Source organism: Gallus gallus, chromosome 1 (assembly GCF_016699485.2).
Source record: "Gallus gallus isolate bGalGal1 chromosome 1, bGalGal1.mat.broiler.GRCg7b, whole genome shotgun sequence".
In the NCBI taxonomy this organism is placed as follows: Eukaryota; Metazoa; Chordata; class Aves; order Galliformes; family Phasianidae; genus Gallus; species Gallus gallus.
The window spans coordinates 89,328,958-89,348,071 of NC_052532.1; the positions used below are offsets into that span (position 1 = coordinate 89,328,958).

Consider the following 19,114-nt stretch of genomic DNA (forward strand, 5'->3'; position numbering starts at 1 on the left):
CACTCTGTGATTTCAGCAGCGCGGCTTCTGACGGCCAGTAGCTGTGTGCACAGGCGATGCTCTGCCATGTCAGCAGTCTCCCAGATTGCTCTGTGGGTCCAACTAGAAAAGATACCAAGTAGGTTTTGCTGATGGCATAAATAGGAGATGTGCAACCTCGCTTTTCTTTGGTTTGGTTCCTGTGCTTTCATTTGATACTTAGAAATCTTGAAAGTAATCCAACAAAACCAGTGATGTTCCCAAAGCAGTTTAAATCACACCACTCTGCAGGATCAAGTGCTTTATCTGTAAGGAAAAGGTTTGACCTAGAGATGATGTCTAGATGCAGGAGTTGAATACATGAGAGGAACTGTTGACTGCCTTGAGCACAGAGAGGCCTAGTGAAGAGATCATGGCAACCACCAGCCACGTGAAGTTCAACACCCAGAATGGGTCAACCCTGTCTATACTTACAGTCTGGAAGACCTAAGAGAATGGAGCTGCATCAAGGGAGGTCACGTTGGGGTCTGGAGGAAGGTTCTTCACCAGAAAGTAGTGGGGCCTTGAAACAGGCTCCCAGGGTACTGGGCACAGCCCCCTACCTGCTGGAGTTCAAGGAGAGTTTGGACAATGCTCTCAGACATAGGGTTTGGATTTTGGGTGGTGCTGTGTGGACCTGGGAATGGGACTTGATGATCTCTGTGGGTCCCTTTCAACTCAGGATTGATTTTATGATAACCTTGCTACCTGCACGTGCTAGGCACCCTGGATTGCCGTAAGCCTCTCTACTTCTAACAGTAGCAGCTGGCCTGGGGCATCCTAGCTTTCCTCCTCACACGTGTGGACAGGAGGCAGAAGGGGTTAAGGGAGAGCAGCCCTTCCTGCTGGCTCCCCACCTCGGTGAGTAGTATGTTTCTGATTCTTGCCTTATTTGGTCTTCCTGCATACCTGTTCCCCCATAAAACTCTATTGTAATTTGGTATCACATTCTGGATCCGCTGTGATAAACCAAGTTGTTGAGAAGAAAGAAGTTTCGGGGTATACGTAAAGACAGCAGAAAAGAGGAGAGGCAGACAAGTGGGGGACAGAAAGAAAAACCAGGTGTAACTGTGGTAAGAAGCTCTCCCAGGGGAAAGCTGCTGACGTACTCCACAACTCTAATAGTGTTTTTATACTATGGGTAAGTTAATATATTTAATTCTGAAGTGCTTTATAACCTTGTATGTATAGTATATTTGAACTGCAAAGCACTGTTATACTTGGCCAAAATAAAAAAGTAAATTCAAACTTTTTTTAATCCAGTCAAACAGCTTGAGCTATTATATTTAGCCATTATGGACCCCAGCAGAGGTCTAGGAATCTCATTAAGAATGTAAATGTCAGGTAGGTCACTTAAGAACCTCATTATGGGGAAGAACCCAAGTATCAAAAGTGGTTATACATAACATAAATGGCTGGCCAACTTGAATATTGCAGAAGAGAAATCCTGCAGAGCTCTGTAATGTAGTTTAATTGGAATGACAATTACTACCAGCTTTATCTTGATATAATGAAGATTAAGTGTATGGATAACTAGACCTGTGCTTAAGCAGACTGACTGAAAAAGAAAGTAAAGTAGAGAAAGGTAATAATTCTCTGTAAATATTGAATAAAACTCCTTAAGACAATAAGAAGCGCTTTGTAGGAGTTTTGTGTACTTTAGTACAAAATCTGTTAGTAGGAATGTTAAGAAGTGTCTATTTCAGATCTGAAATTCAGGCTTATTCAGCAAAAGCTATTTTCCTAACGTAAGCGTAGCTATTAATATGGTTGTTCTCAGTGTTTGAATATCGAATGCTGCCCTTGCCTTATTTTATCATGGAGAAGCCAGTGATTAATGGGGCTGTGGTGCACAAGTGGCAGTCTTACCAGGAATGCCTGGTATGACAGTTAAGTCCTCATAAGTGTGTCAGGACCACCACACACCTTTAAATGATCGCAAAGGTGAATTGGAGAGAGTGTAATATAGTGTTTGAAGGTGCAAATTTGTGGCTTGCTGCTGTAGTTGGAAAGCTAGCATGGTTGCTAGCGTGGTAGCTTGCATGGAGGAAGGATTAACACTAGGACTTTGCAGAGGAGGTGAGGGAGCATGCAAACATTTTTTTGACTGCTCCTTGCTTTTAAGTTACATCATTATCCCATCTTTCTCTACTTTAACATTTTTTTCCTTTTGTCAAGGGAACTTTGGAGGTTGGTAGGATTGTCTGTTATAATGCAAAATTAAAATAGACTTCTTGTAGGCAGTTGGTATTGGTTATTTTGATTTCTCTCTGTTTGAAGAAAGTAAAAGGAGCATTCTTGTGCACCTGGAACTCTGATCACATTGTGAAGGCTGATCAGAATACAGAGCCTTACGTACTATATCATATCAAGATCAGCCACACGGTGATTAGGGAGAGCTGCCATTCACAACTAAAGTTCAAGAAACTGCAGCAGCTGAGCTGTTCTATATAGTAGTCACCTCGTGTGTGTATATATATATATATATATATATTTTTTTTTTTTTTTGCTTTAAATCACCAGTAGAAATATTGTCCTAACAAAACGTAGTGCAGCATGTGTTTTTTCTTTTTGAGAAAAGACTGCAGAACCAACAGGAGATGCAAGTAATGAAGATACTGGGATGAGTTTGTTATATCCAAATAACATAGTCAGACTTCAACTCTCCACTGGAATTTTTCCATTCACCACTGTCTATATAAAACCATCACATTGCTTAGCTTGAATTAGGCTTGAATTGTTTAAACAGTCTGGATTGAAATAGCATTAATTAGCTCTGTCATGCTATTACTCATTGTCCATAAGCTCTCTGTTGCCATTCAGATCATGCTTGAATTCACTGGCAGAGCAAAATCTGAAAAACAAATCAAACGGAGTATACTTTATGGTGCTGTTTTATTTGTAGCCTGTTTGTTTTTCTGAGGGAAGACATAGAGCAACTGGTAAGATTTTAAAATATGAAATAGGATAGAAAAAGGGGGAGAAGAGGAAGATAGAGATGATTTATCATTAATAATAATAATAATAATAATTTTATTTTTCCCCTTTAAATAGTCTGGTATCAAAATTTCTACATAGAATTCCAAGTGCACAGAGTTGAATATTGCCCCATACAGAGATCCCATTCCAGCAATTTATAAGCATGAGATTTACTTTCCTCCCTACAAATGTTTTACTTTTCCTTACTTTCATATTTTTTCATTTCTTTTTAGCTCATTTAAAATAAGCATATAAACTCAAGAGATACAATAGCTTAAATTTGGATTTAATTAGTTCATTTGGAGCCATAGGAAGTCAAGCACAGAGAAGTAAGTACACCACGCTTATTGTGATTCAAGTTGGTTTAAAAAACAGCTCAACAGAAATGCCCACATTTATGTTCATTTACATAAGCAAGTGCCTGTTTGTGTGTAGTATGCATTTTTTATTTAAATGAGAAGTCATTTTCTGGTTATAAAAATCAGACATTATTAGTTCCCTAAAGTCACCGATTAGCAATAACTCTGCATATTCTGTGTTGTGCTTGGATGGTGCACCAGCTTGCTCCTTGGGTGTGAGCAATTACTGTCATGAGGCATAAATCTGCTTCATAAAGCAACTGTTGGAGCTCCAGATTCTTAATGCGGCCCTCTTAGCATAATAGTTTTTTAACATAACACTTAGAGAATTACCCATGTGGATCAAAAAGAAGTCTTCAGTGAAAAAAATTGTTCTGTCTTCCAGAGGACTCTCTGACTGGCTTTGTACTGCTTATGCATAACAACTGCTGTTTCATTCAATACTAAAACTTGTACTGATCTCATATAAGAACTTTATTTAAAGTTGATGAGAACATAGGAAAGAATGAATGTCTGTAGTTCACCAGTTTGCCTTCTCCACTCATGCAAAATTTATGTATTTGTACACATATGTATATACGTATCTGTATGTTAAAAAAAATCAGTGGAAAGGTATATTAGCAGCAGTAACTATTCCTCTATGACATGAGCCTTCTCAATTTGTTGGGAAAGCTTTCTTCTGCAAAACATATTTATATGATTAAATAATGCATTGACATTTAATCCTTTATTTTTTCACTCTGAACAGAAATACAAAGAAATACACTTGCAAAGAGTAGGTACTATGTGAGAAACTTCTTCAGTCTCTATGTAGCCAATGCAGTGAAGGCAAATGGCACGTTTACTGCTCCGCTTGCTTGTAAAGACTATATGACATGAACATTTTTATTTAATAGCCACTACTGAATCTTTTGGAAATTTCATGTTGACTGGGTGACATGATCCTCATACTGTGGTCCCAGATTGGTTTTTGACTTGCTAATAAACTTAGCAAGACCACGTTCTTTCCCTAACCACAAATGAGAAATATTGACAATTTTGGCATATTGGCATATGAGAAATATTGGAAATTCTTGAGTAGCTGGTAGAATTAGTGCTTGAAGACTTCACAACTAACATAATCTTTAAGCAGCATTTGTACTGTTGTACAATATCCAGGATTAATCTATTCTTAGCAGTTATCAAACCTTTTAAGAACTTTGATAAGGTTAACTTAGTCAAGAGCATTAGATGTATATCTAATCAGAACTTTGACTGTAAAACTTCTTATGCAGTGCAGACAGACTTCCTTGATACAACATTGCAATAAAGCTAACTAGTAATATTTCATCTGGTTAAGCATACAGTACTTTAAATGTGCTCAAATATTTGGGAGCTCTTAGCTGTGTCTGGAAATATAAATTTTAAAAAGACTATACCACATCCTGGTTGCGAACCATACCGCCACTATAAGAAATTTTGAGCCAGAAAAATTACTCACAACCATCAAGGGCTGCATAGTTTTTTGTTTTTTTTAATTTCCTTTCAATACTATTGACACCCAAATAAGTCTCAGCAAATATGGCTTAGTGAATAATTTCTACTGGCACCACTGGTATGTCTTAGGAGAGAGAGAGTGAGTCATCTACTACATAACTACTAGGGAGGATACTATTTGTCACACTGATTTGTGTTGTTTGCGTAGCAGGAGATGTGAAGGCAGCTTGCCTGAGATTTTGATGCTTTCACTGGTTCTGATTTGGCCAAATTGAGTTCTGTTGAAGCCAATGGAAATATTTCACTCATCTCAAGTAAACTTACACTTGTGTAAGCTTTCACAAAATAGCTGTTTTCCTTCTGTGTCTGGTTCATTCAGAAAGCCCAGAAGATATTGCAAAACCCCTATCATTTACTTTAATCTATGGAAGAAACCCTCCATTATTTCAAACACTTACAAAATCTGGAATTAATGTCTGGATAACATAATATCAGTGCATCAGAAGACTTTTGAAAGTCTAGGTCCGAACAAGATTTGAAAATTATAAATCTGTGTTAAGAATAAAATCATGAATGTGTATTTCTTTACCTTCAGCATTTCCACCTGCTGGCTTCGTATGGTTAAGTTATTGTAGGCTGGCATATAAATCCACAGCTTTGTCTCACCAGGAGCAATTTATTTATTTATTTATTTTGTATTTCTAGTATGTTTTTTAATTAGAATTTTGAACTCTGCTTTTAAAGATTTTCTTTTTTTCTGTTTGTGTTTTTAAAAATCTAAGTCAAGTACAAGAAAAAATGTTTGCTTTAGTGCATCATAACCTGTTTAATCCCGAAGACCTCAGTGATGAAATATAGAATCATAGCATCACAGAATTGTTTCAGTTGGAAGAGGACCTATAAAGGCCATCTATTCCAACTCCCTTGCAATGAGAAAGGACACCTACAGCTAGATTAGGTGCTCAGAGCTCCCTCCATCCTGATGTTGAATGTCTCCAGGGATGGGGATATAGGATAGGATGTGATATACAAGTACAGTGGATGAGCAGCCACTTTTTCTATTGCTGAATGTCAATAAGATGGAGACCTTCCTATGTTAAGGTCTTAGCATTAGCTAAAGAAAATTTCTTTTAAAGTAACACTCAATTTAGAGTAGTATAAACAATAAGTCTGCCAATTCGTTGCTCTAGACTGCTGTCAGGAATCTAAGTGAACTTGGTACTTGATTTTGACATACATGTTTATTTTACACCACAAGGTTTGCTTTTTCCAATCATACTTCTCCGTGGGGTTTATTTAGTTTTGCCAATACTAACAAAACTATTTGTGTGGTACCTGCTGGATCATTACCAAAGACATCTAGCAAGTCATTCTACACCCTCTTCTTAACATACTTTTTAACTCAACTACATAAACAGTCAACTTATTCCTAAAGTAACTGCCTTCCAAATCCCAAGTCACTTGATTATTCTCTGATTATGTGTTTCCTTGATGTCACTTGTTGAATTTTGTTTTCTCAACATTATTATAGTGCAATGCTCTTACTGTCAGAACATACCTTTTGTGGTTTGTGTACTGCAGTCATTCCATGTTTGTATGGGCCTTTCATCCTTGCTGTGTTGCTTTCCTTGTTAAAATTTCGCTTGAATCCAGGGCAATTTCTTAAACATTTCATTAGTTGTCTTAATTTTTTTTTTCAGCAGTTGGCCACTAAGTTTAATATTTCTTAGGGTTCCTAAGATGGACAAATGGAATATTTGCCTTCATACACTAGAAAGACTAGCTCAGTGCTTAGCAATTGAGAAAATCAATGTTTTTTTGCATACTTTTTCTATTTTAGGATACTCTAAATTTATCAGATCTCTAAAGTAAAATCTCAATTGCCCCTTAATATGCTTAAGAGTTCATACTGTCTCTGTTTGGGACGTGGTTTAGTGGGAATGGTAGCTTTGGGTTGGACTAGAAGTTCTTAGTGATCTTTACCAACCTTAATGATTCTATGATTCTGCATCTTCTGCTGGCTACCATTGATCAGAGCTGAGAATTCCCATAGATCTTTGTGTATTTTAGCATTTTTCTGTCATGACTATTATTATGTGTTGTGTTTTCCAGGGACAAATTTCACAGGGGGATAGTGAATGAACATTTTCTGCCAAATTTTGAGAGTGTTTGGCAAAATGATAGTATTAATTGGAAAACAAACAAACAAACAAAAAACCTGCTGGCAGTTTGTCTGCCAATGTAAACAGGAACATTTATTGTTTTGAGAAGTGTATTCTAGTTATATAGCAGTGGGTTTGTAGTTATCAGTTTTATAAAAGCTGTCATTCTTAATGTCAGGCAAGGAAGTGTTCTTTCAGGAAGAGCAGTATTGCTGTTCTAGAAGAAAATGGGAACATATTAGCTGAAGTTATCCCCTGCTCTTGAAGTTGATGATGATGATGATTGTCCCCTTTTGGAAGGGATCAGAGAGAAAGTAGAGTACAAATATTTTTTGTTTTCTGTTGAGGTGACCATTTACCAGGAAAATGAAATAAATGAGTAAAAGTATAACTATCAATCACCAGACTTATATATGGATTTCTAAATCTTCAGCACTGGTGTTTCTGCATCATCTGTATAGAGGACAAGTATAGTCCATAATATCATTTCAACTGTTTGTCAGCTACATGATGCCAAATTGTTGGTAAAATTCACTTGAGTAAGTATAACTTCAGTGTCCCTTTAAATGGATTAGGAGTCTTCTATCCAACTATGAAGGCATTATTATCATAGAATCATAGAATTGCTCAGGTTGGAAAAGACCTTAAAGATCATCGAGTCCAACCACAAACTAACCATACTACCCTAACTAACAACCCTCTGCTGAATCACGTCCCTCAGCACCACATCCAAAAGGTTTTTAAACATATTCAGGGATGATGACTCAACCACCTCCTTGGAGAGCCTATTTCAGTGCTTAACAACCCTTTCTGTAAAGAAGTGTTTCCTGATATCCAACTTAAACTTACCCTGGCGCAACTTGAGGCCATTTCCCCTCGTCCTGTCACCTGTCACCAGTGAGAAGAGACCTATCTTATATTTAAAATCAGGTTTGAGAATGAAAGAAGAACTTGTATTTTGAGGAAATAAGATCTTTAGTTATACAGTAAGAGGATTTAATCAATAGCCTGCATAGATTCAGTTGTATCTTATTTGCTATAAGGGCAAGTTTTCATCTGTTCATCCATTTGCAGGGACAGATGCCAATGTTGAGTGTTATTCTCCTTTTCCCTGCAATTTTAGTGAGAAAATATCATAACTGGGATGAGCTCAGGTATCTCTAGCCTCCAGCCCTTAATGCTTGTGCTCTGCTATCCAGCTGAGTAGACATTCTTGCAGGCAAGGAACCAATATTTACAGCCAAACAAACTGGCCAGAATATTTTAATATTTAGCACTGAAAAGCTATTTCTAGTTCAGAGTGGGTCTCTAATTTAAAGGAGCCCTGCTGATTTTGATGAGATGAGGAAAACATTTAAAACCTGCTTTAATCTAGTTAGTCAGCCCAGGTATCAATAAGAAAGTTCCAGCCAGGGCTGAGGATAATTAGGCTGTGTATTTGTGTGGTGCTTTTTTTCCATTGATAATATCTGAGCTTGGTATCTTCAACTTGTTCTGTGCAAAGATGCATTTCCTGCAAGTCATGCTTCTGACTTGGTCTAGGCATAGCCTATGACTTTCATTTCTCAAGGGAAGTGGACATGTTTTCTTGACATAAATGGAAAAACTAACAACTGCATCTACTTCTTGTCATCATCTTCATTTTGCTGCTGCCATTAAGCAACGTGTCACTATTTAGTCACAAATGTCTCTGAAAAGCGTGAACTTTATAAGTCAGCATACATTACACTGTGCGGAAAGCTCACACATGATTTCTAAGTGTTTTTTTCCTTACGACTGTAGGGTAATTTCTGTGGATGAGATTAGTTACTGCTCCGTGTCTTTGCTTTCTCCTGAGTTTATTAATTGCTCCTTGTTAATAAATAAAACTTCATAGATTAGTTTCAGATACAGACAGTGAATGTCTCCTGTAACGAAAGCTACTACTTATGAACTTATGTGGCATTTCAAAAGAGGGCATTGCTATTGTGTCAGTTTTATTTGATTGAAACTGGTGTGAAACTGTATGTTTTATGCTAAGAAGAAAAAGGCAACAAGAGTTGGCTTGGTCTTGTAACAATCTTATACGTGGATAAGTTTTCAAAAACTAATGAAAACTTGATCCTTTTTAATTAAGCTACACCTTAATAAATGGCTAGGAATAAGTTGATTAAAATGAAGAAAAGACTATTATGGAATTTTCCCTGAAATTAAGTCTCATGATATACTTGAGGCAAATCATTATGTGTCACATTCACAATTTATACCAGCTGCCTTAGAGTGTGCTGCATTAGAGTAATGCCACTGAGAATTTTCCACTTAGCAAAAGTCAAATGAGTAACAAGCTTTTAATCTGTGTTAATCTAAAACATGAAGAATCAAAAATAAAAATGAGGTTTTTGTTTACAGTACATTTGATTGTATTAGTGACCCATATAGCCTAGAATCCCTATGTTTTCAGAGATCTCAGGTAACTTGTAATTGATTACTTTTCTGGTGGGAAATTCAAGTCTGGCTCTATGCTTAGGTTATCTAATTAGAACAAAGCCATTAGTCCTGTTATGAAAGAATTACAAAACCCATCTTATAAACACCAAGACTGAAAAATAATTCTAGTACTGATGTATTCATTAGTCCTTAAGATAGATATTGCATGGTCTTGAATAAATTTGTGCTTTATAAAGGAGGTAGGCTTTGTATTTATGCAGTGCTAATAGTAAGCTGTTTTACTGTAAAATGTAAATGGATTCAGAGGTTTTTGTTTTATTGTTGTCTCTGGTAATGACTTATTGTTTGTTCATGGGAGCAATGAAAGACTTCTTAAATGGAAAGCTTCTCTTTAACATTTCTAGATGAAGGAGGGCGATTCCTACCTCCTATTTCTTATACTTCAGTGATTTCAGTGCTGTTAGTATGTTTTTTATGTTACTGTTGCTTTCCTGAAAGGAAAGTGAGGTCTTAAAGTTTGAGTAGTTAGCATTGCTTGAACATTATTTCAATGTTTTTACTTGATTAATTACGTTTTACTAAGAGCCACAGTGAAAGCATGAGTTGATACTAAGTCTGCTATGTTACATGACTGCATCCAGCTTTAAAGACACATTTGAAATAACTTTTCCTACTTGCAAATTTTGTAGCAAACTGTGTTAAACTGGTTGAATAAATGTGCAAATGTCATTAAGTAATTACTAAAAATTCCTCAAAGGGAAATGATTTGCAGTGGATGAAATCTCAGAAAACAGTGTACTCAGGGAAGCTACTGAAGTTTCTCTACAACTCTGACACTACAAATCCATGAGTATATGATCAGTTTTTCATCAACGTTCTTCCCCACTAAAGGATTTATAATGTAATTTGAAGTAATGTGCAAGAATTCATATTAAAACAAGATGAGACAATTGGAAGTGCAGACAGTGCCTCAATGCACTGAAAATCCCAATTGCCTGTAAGTGGACCAAGGACTCTCAGACATGACTTTGTAGGAGGCAAAGGAGGAGAATCATAACCTTGTATTAGAAATATCCCGCTTCCAGTTTTGCCTGTATAAAAGTTCACTGGTCACATGATGACCAAGAAATCATTAAAACTGTGATAATGGGCAAAAGTCATATTAAAATACACACTAAATTACTTCTAAGTGTATGGAATATGAAATGCAATAGATGAAGTGTGACAAACCTTGACCACAACCGGACAAAGTGAATCTTTTTTTCTCTGGCTTAGATCTTGTTAATTCTCAACATCACAAATTGTAGAGGGGCTATTAATTTAACTTTCAAACAACCTTTTGCATCTCGAAAATGGCTTTAAAGTCTCCATTAGATGCTGCATTACAACACACTTAACCACTAAATTTTTTTTCCAAATACATTTTTGAATGTCTCTTCTTAGGTGTCATGCTTATTTAAATTCACAAGAAAAATGTATAATTTGGGCTTGGAAATATATGCATAGGAAACAAAGTTGCTCTGAAAGTAATGCCGCCTGTTTATTTCCCTGGGAACTACAACAGAGATAAAGAGCACAATAAAGCTATCTGGTAGAGCAAATTCTCAGCTACAAGAAGAGGCTATTTTTTGACATAGTAACCACCATTAGCTGTGCATTTTCACCAGCTATGAACAAGATCCTTTATGCCATGCCCGTAAAAGTCTGCACCAGCAGACATGACCTGCTGTCACTGTCACCACTGCTGGAATGCACCACCCACTGTCTCACTATACTCACATCCACTGTTTGGTCTCCAGAAACGAACAAATGTTCATGAATGTCAAAAAGTGCCATTTTTTCTACATAGAGGAATTTGATGACAAACCTTTGCTTCATCTGCACTGCCATGTCAGACTGCCCCTCTGCTGCCATCTTTCACACAGCAACGTGTGATGGTATATTGGTGGGAAGGTTCAGACTGTACTACCATACCACCAACATCTACATCTGACATCATGAGTCAATGTAATACAATAGGAGGCATTACTTTTGGAGCAGCCCCCTTAATTCTTTATGTATTATGATGTCAATTTGGTGAAAGATGAGGATTTAACGTAAGAGTTTTAAAGTATTTTATAGGAACAGTGATTTAAAAGGGATGATTTGGTGTTGAAGATAAGAATCTCAGAATACAGCCCATACTCTCTGAAGTGTAGTAGAGTAAGTATAGAGGCAGGGAAAGCCAAATGTGGGATTTTTGTTTCATGGTAAATATTGAGATGTCCTAATTGTCTTCTGCCGTAAGCTGGGTCGCAATGTTGAAGTGTTGACATTTTTAATTGTGTTTGTAGAATATATTTATTTCCAAATTGTAACGTTATTGATTATATATTCTTTATAAAGCAATTAGATTTTTAGAAAGTGATTGACTTGGCAAATAACACTGATCTAACATCATGCCGTAGAAGCTCTGCACTACTACATCTGGATTTCAAGTGGTGCTCCAGGAGGGTGGAGGACTTCAGCCATGCTTGCTATCCCAGTATTCATCTCTTACACACCTTACAGAATATAAAATGGCATTAGGTGCATTTTATTATACAGCTAAATGCTATCCTTATAATGCGTAACAATTATATTTTGTATAAAGAATAATTTTTTTCATTATAGAATTAAGTCCATACAGAACTTACTAAAGTAGTGCATTTGATTATTTAATTCACAATAGATTTGGCTTTGAACAATTTGTTGTAGGAGTTTTTTAGAAATCTTTGCTAGCCATTTGTAGTGCCTTAGATACTACAGATAACAGACAGTAGGAAGACAGTAGGTAGCTTAAATTTCTGGCAATGTTAAGACAAGTAGTAATTCGAGAAAGGAAGTTCAGTCAGAGTAAAACAAGTGAGGCTCCTACTTAGCTGTTCTCCAACACCATTTTTAGTCCTGCACAAGTGAGACTATATTATGAACATGCATGCAAGCCATACATATGTAGATTTTTTTTTTTTTCCACCTAGGAAAGTGATGATGCTTATAAAAAAAAAAACCAAATGCTAGAAATGAAAATTAGGAAAATATTCAAAAAGTGGTATCTGGAAAAGATCTAGTAGAGCACTCTGGTCCTGTGAAAATCAAATAAGATAATCGAATTTGAATATTTGAGTGAATTACATCAACATGCAGTTGAATTGACAGGGGAACGATCATATAAGCACATCATGGAATGTCAGTTGCATGCACTTTGCCTTGGTAATGGTTAAGATACAGAATTGGACCTACTGGCTCTTAGCATATGGCACTAGCAACGTGAAAATAGAGAGATGGATTACATTAGTCAAAAACATCTAAGGGAACCAAGGAGCAGTTTAATTGTGCACAAGAGTGACAGAACACCAGAGATATGTAACAACTATCTCAGAAGAGCTTCAAACGTAAGCTGAGATTTCAGAGAAATATTTTCTATTGACTAGTGTTGTAAGAAGAATGGGGAGAACTAAGCACGAGTGCAAGTAGTGCAGCCTAAGAGATTCTACAGTGCCTTTGAAAATGGAGAATCATTTTGCTAGATTCCAAGGAAGCCACTTCATGCAACATCTTCATCTTGCTGGAAGAGAACCTCGCTTTTCTTACTTCAGCAGCCTGTCACTGCACCCAGGAGAGCTGGCAGCCGTGTCCTGATGCTCGTGCATGTGGAGCCACCCCACAGACCCCTTTCAGAGTCTCCTGAGGTTTTCTTTCAGCAATGAACTGTTGCAAACGCAGTTCTTACATCTTCTCCCAGTGGTTCTGTGTCAAGTAGTTCAGTCCGAGTCTAGTCCTTCTGTCCCTTTTTCTGGGTGACTCAGATGAGATATAGACAGAATCTTGGAAAGACATTGCGGAGTTCAGCACCTATATTAAGTTGTATGTGTAAGCTTATGTAATTAGAGAAGTTTATCCTGTCACTTTGAAATGCAAATCAAGCCTTAGATGAGGTGATTTCCCCATCCCCTCACCTTCTCTTTAATACCAGAAAAGAGAAGACAGTTTGACTTTTGCCATGTTGTAAGCAATGTGATATGTCCTATTGGAACAGGAACAATGATGCAAAAGGAAGAAAAGAGCATGTTTGCAGATTAGGTCCTGTGAGGAAAACTAGTGTTTTCTCAGAGAAAATAGAAAATCAAGAACTGATTCTCTAGTACAATAAAGAGAATGTCAGCGAAGGAGAGGAATATTGGCATAGACTGCATAGGCTGTCATGTTATTTTTCTTAAAACTGTGGACACTAGTTTCCCCAAATTGCCTTGCTATAAGTGTTAGAATTAGAAAGTAGTAAAGGCAGAGAAAGTAGAAGTATGTATGTATATAATGGTTGTCTTTAATCTTTTATATGGGAGATACAACACGGAAAATAAATTGTGAAAAGATTTTTGTTGAGTATAACTGACAGAAGCTGTAGCAGAGAAAGTCAATAAACTTAGCATGCAAATAGTGACTCTCATGAATCAGCCCAGTCTCCTGTTTGTCCGTGTAGGAGAAATACAGTATGGAGTACATAGGAAATCAATGCAACTGCCACGCTTTAAATACTCTGAGCTTCTAAAGGTCAGATCAGCCTGGCTATTCTGTATTCACTCACTTCTGTTACAATCTCCTCCTCTTGCTGCTGAGTTTGTCCTTAAAAAAGAAAAAAAATCTATCTTTAATGTTTTGGCCTCTTTTCCTCCTTCAACTCTTGTAATGGTGCTACTGTAAGCTCAATAATTTCATCAGAGATATATCATGCTGTCTTCAGTGTATTTTTCCTCAAGACATCTCCTACTCAAAGGATTTCTAGAATTTATTTTAGTTTTGGTGTTTCTACAGCTTCTGCCAGTGCAACTGTGCATCCCAAACATGGGGGATATGGAATATCCAGATGTGCATGCTTGATACTACAGCTACATAAATAATAGAGAAGCAAAGCACTGAGAGGTCAAGTTTCTTCCACTTCCACTGCATTAGCAGTTGGATTTGAGCAGTGCTAATCACTAGAGATCCATCGTAACAACCCTACTTAATTTCTGAGGGTAGTTTTTCTGTTTGTTTCAGGCCAGAATTAGGCACTTGGCAAAAGGAGAATTGACAGTATCTTAATGTTAGTGAAAGGGTGTTCTTGGCAAGAAGGAAAGGAGAAATCTTTGTAGGAACAAGGGTGTTTGGACAAGAAGATCATGCTCCACTAAAGAAGAACATAAGAAATGTGGTGTGAGCATCTAGTTGATGAATAACTTTCTAATTGCATAGTTTAGAATCACATAAATGTTGGCTAGAAGGGACCTATGAAGGTCCAAGCAAATGCTCAAAGCAAGACTGTCACCAATAGTAGATTAACTTTGCTATGGCTTTGTCTGATTATCTGAGAGGGAGATTCTGACATCCCCCTGGGTAGAAAAATGCACCGCAAAGTGTCCCATCGATCAAATGGAAGTGAGGTGATGAGTTGCTTCTCATCAGTCCTCTCTTTGTGTAGATCTGAAGGAAGCCATTCAATTAAAGGTAAGTATATGAGTATTCTGTTTTGGTTTTCACAGGTGCTTGGAGATCAGTCCTATGTTGATGAAGAGATGCATTCTTTCTGACATAGCCACATTTCTCACTTGACAAGAAGGCATTGTTAATAAGCCGTATATACGACTTGGATAAGCAAGGTAAAACTTTGGTAAAAGAGCGATTGTTTATGCGCTAAATCCTCATTTGTCAAGAGGGGATATATTCTCATAGCCCATTATATTCTGTGATTTTAAGATAACTGCTTAAGATACACTGCGTTTGGTCACACGGAATAGAAGATAATATATAGAAGAGAAACATGGCTGTTTCCTCAACAAATATTGCTCTATTGATACATTTCAGTTGGAAAACAGACTGATTTGAAGGGAACAGTGTACTGTTCTTGCAGGATATACAGTGATCCAGGCTGCAGCCACTGCTGGATCACTTTCCTCTTTTGCAGTAGTGATAGTTTCCTAGGTAGTCAGATATGCACTGCTAGCATAGCAAAAGGAATTTCATTATTTGTGTTCCTGGAAAAAAGCAAAATGTGTTGATTTTCACCTGCCTGGTGCAATATATATATGCAATATCTGGGTATGTATACAGAAATTCTAAAGATTTCTGGTTACTTAGGAGGTAAAAATAAGCTTGTAAAAATGTGGTTGTTGGCAGCATGGTAGATATATGTATGCTATAGTGCCAATAGTAAATATTTTTCAATCATATGATTACTTCTCTCTTTTGACCTGAAATCTTGTTTCTACTTGCTTTTTCTGAATGCTGTGAAATTTTGTTGCATGACAAGAGAGTTAATTTAAGTGACTGTTAATAGTGTTTTCTACGTAGCTCACTAGGGTTTTTAAGAGCTACATGGATGATAGTTATTAATTTCATATTAGTCTTACGTGTGTAATATGATGAATCTGTAATACTTCAATTATGAGAGTAAACCGGGCTATGCTGCAGAAGAAAACTGATAAAGTTGAGGTATCTTGATGTAGTATTGATGCTGTACTTTATCTTCCTTTATGTTTGTTAATTAAGGAAAATCCATACTCAAGTATGGATTCTGATATTAACTGGAATAGAGACCACCTATTTTCCATAAGCTTCAAAATGTGCGTAGAGCAGGATGAGACTAAATTGTCACCAGTGGATTCAAATCCAGAAATTGAGGCTTCTGTACCATCACATCCTTGTGGGTCCCTTCCAACTTGGGCTATTCATTCTGTTTTGTTCTGAAATAGCATCTTGCAAGCACTGTTTTGCATTCTACAGTAATAATTAGCAGAATGAAACCTAACCAATCTTAGTAAGTTTTGGATAATGATATTACTACAGAGCTATTTCTAATTTATCCCGTATTGCTTAGGTGGTCAGTACTCTCAATTTGATTATGGTAGTCTGGAGCATGATAAAGCTCTGGATGCTGTATGAGTAACAGAGGATACTTGTAACACTTTAAAGGAAAAATACAGAAAACAACAACAGCAACAAAAAATTTTGGTCCATAGAAGACAGAAAATAATAAGACTTGTTACAAGCAGAAGCTATCTTTAGCATAAAGATACTTGTGCATATCACATGACATATAAAAATGTGACTGTTCTGCACACTCTAGCTTTGCAATAGTGAAGGAGTACTTTCCTCAGTCTAAAGACAAAAGCTGCGATAAAGTACAGTAGCTAGTAGTCTGAATTATTTCTGCTGTTTTTGGACTCGTACATTCTTTTGAATACCATTTTCAGTACTTCTAAGAAAGATAACAAATTTTCCTATTTACAGTCCGTGTCATCCCCTGGTTCATTGCAAGAGGTGTTCTCTAATTGTGAGACTAGTCTCACATCCTCCACTTCTTAAGTCTTCTTCACCTTTCAAGCTCTAGTTTAAAAAATGAAACTGCAGGATAAGTGGTGCTCCCAGTTTGTTCCACATTCGTCTCTGTATTTTATAAAAGTGAATATTTAGGGCTCTGCTCTCTGTTTGCTCCACAATGGACTAAAAATCTTGCATGAAGGGAATTGGATCTGCTTATACTTTGCTGGGAGAAAAATGTGTATTTTTACTTGATCTGTTTGTACTTAAGTTCATTAAGTTAAAAAGAAAACAAAACCACCAACAACAGTCTGGCAAATGCAATCATGTGTAGTTTTGTTTGTTTATTTGTCTCTTGCCCCCAAATGCCTGAACTCAGAGCTTATGACTATTTTGTAACTCTCTTAAAACTGAGCTTTCTCATGTAAATTGTGAAGAAGTTCTGTTTTTCTTCCTTGATTTTTGTTTTTAAGATTTTACAACTCTTACAATTCTTTCTGCTTGAATCTCTGAATAGCAAAGTAGAAAGTCAGACATTTATAGCATGTAATTAAGCTCTTTATAGACTGAATATTTGTCATTACTGTAGGAACAAATGTGGTTTATTTTCTCTTGTGTGGGATTCTGACAGTAAATACTGTGATATATTTCTTCCATTATTACAGGTGGATTTTTGAAAAACTAACATTTTAAACAGAGCCTTGCTTTTCTTTGAAAAGGAAAGCTAAAGTATAGCATGCTGGAAATTAGAAGTGATGTCTAATTCAAGATGCATAACAAAAATCAGACTTTCATTGCACATCTTCACGAAATGCTGTGTGTTACATTCTGTGACAATCAGTGCAAGTCAAACACTGCACACCATGCTGAGCTTAGAATCAGCATTCAACGTGAAATTCTCAGGACAAAAGTAGGTGGTACTGATGGCGATGAAAACTACAAAAAGTAGGAAAAACAGATCCCCTAACAACAAAATCACACCTGGTGTTAAAGCCTGGTCTTTCATTAAGCAATGATTGTTGCCTGCTGTGTATAAAAATAGCCAGCACAAATAGCACAGCTTAGCAGTGCTAATTTAATAGTTGAATGTGCTTATGGGTGTTCAGTGGAGCAGAGCAAATAATCCAACAGGAGTAGTATGTTGAACGATTTTAGTCCCTCTTTTCTACTTATAGAATAACCACAAACAGATCACAATTTCCTTGAATTCATCTCTTCCAATATTTGTTTATTAATAGCTTTTTCAAGATATGATTTACTGTGTTGATTGATCATGAATATTCTGAATTTAAACCATACTGCATATTTGTGGTTAATCGGATAAGTCACATTTTATCATTCTTATCGACTGATTGTATGAGCATACAACAGTTTTCAGGGAGTTCAGCCCAGACATCTGTAAAGAAAGTAAATGTGCAAAAAACGCTAATATAAATAAACTGTATTTCCTGAAAAGCATTTGTGTTATTTATCTTAAAAATAGGTAGAGCAGAATATTCACTACATTTGTTGACTATGAAGTAGACAATAACTATAAGTAACAATGAGGCTTCTAACCTCAGGCATAATGAAATGTTGTTTTTTACTATTGCAAGTATGTATTTTAGTGGGTAATGTGCATGTTAATTTCCATTCTCAGGGAAAGCTGAAACAAAGCATACATCCATTGATTTTTCAAAAGTAGGAAGGAAAAGTCCCACAAGAAAGGCATAGAAGACAAAATTAAAATTCTGTAACTTTGAACAGAAATGAAATTCACTCACTGACCAACTGCATGCCCAATACTGAGTGCATGCAAGGTAACAGGATGACACAGTGCCATCAGGCAGGGATGCAAAAATCTTGGTTCTTTAAATGATGGTATATCAGCTGAGATCGATGGTTGTGAATACAATGGCAAGGGACTCTATGCAGAAAAGTACCCACTGGTAGATTAGGTTGGCCACAAAAAACCAAACAAACAAAAACAAACAAACAAAAAAACCACAGTGTAGCTATATGATGATATTCTGTTCATTCCTTTTGATACTTTGAGTATGTTCTCCTGTCTCCCGGAATTCCATAATGTTTTATATAACTCATTTGGACTTCATGAGCCATTCAACTTGTGCTTCAGTAAGCACATTACAAATCTGCAATTTGTGAAGAACTACAAAAGCCCAATCCCGTTTGAGCTTTTGGATGCAAAGAAAATCAAGCAATGCTGTAACCACCAAAATATAGCATATGTTGGGATGTTAAAGACCACTCTTGTGCACTTTTTTGACTTATGCATGGTGTACATCACACAACAGCAAGGATATATTTTTTTCCCTCAATGCTTGAGCGAATGGTGAGACCTTGGAGCTGTTTTCCTGTTTAAAATCCACTGTACCGCAA

The 19,114-nt window shown here is 36.6% G+C and overlaps 1 long non-coding RNA gene across 4 annotated transcripts in view; it reads left to right on the top strand.

Annotated features, from left to right (window-relative positions):
• Positions 1 to 991: 991 nt before the first annotated feature.
• The window catches only part of LOC107055179, a 32,669-nt gene continuing 14,546 nt past the window's right edge, over positions 992 to 19,114 (top strand). For all 4 annotated transcript variants that reach the window (XR_005861264.1, XR_005861263.1, XR_005861262.1 and 1 more), the window contains exons 1-2: positions 992 to 1,159; positions 14,959 to 15,075. This is a non-coding gene — a long non-coding RNA (uncharacterized LOC107055179). The remainder of the gene's footprint in view (positions 1,160 to 14,958; positions 15,076 to 19,114) is intronic.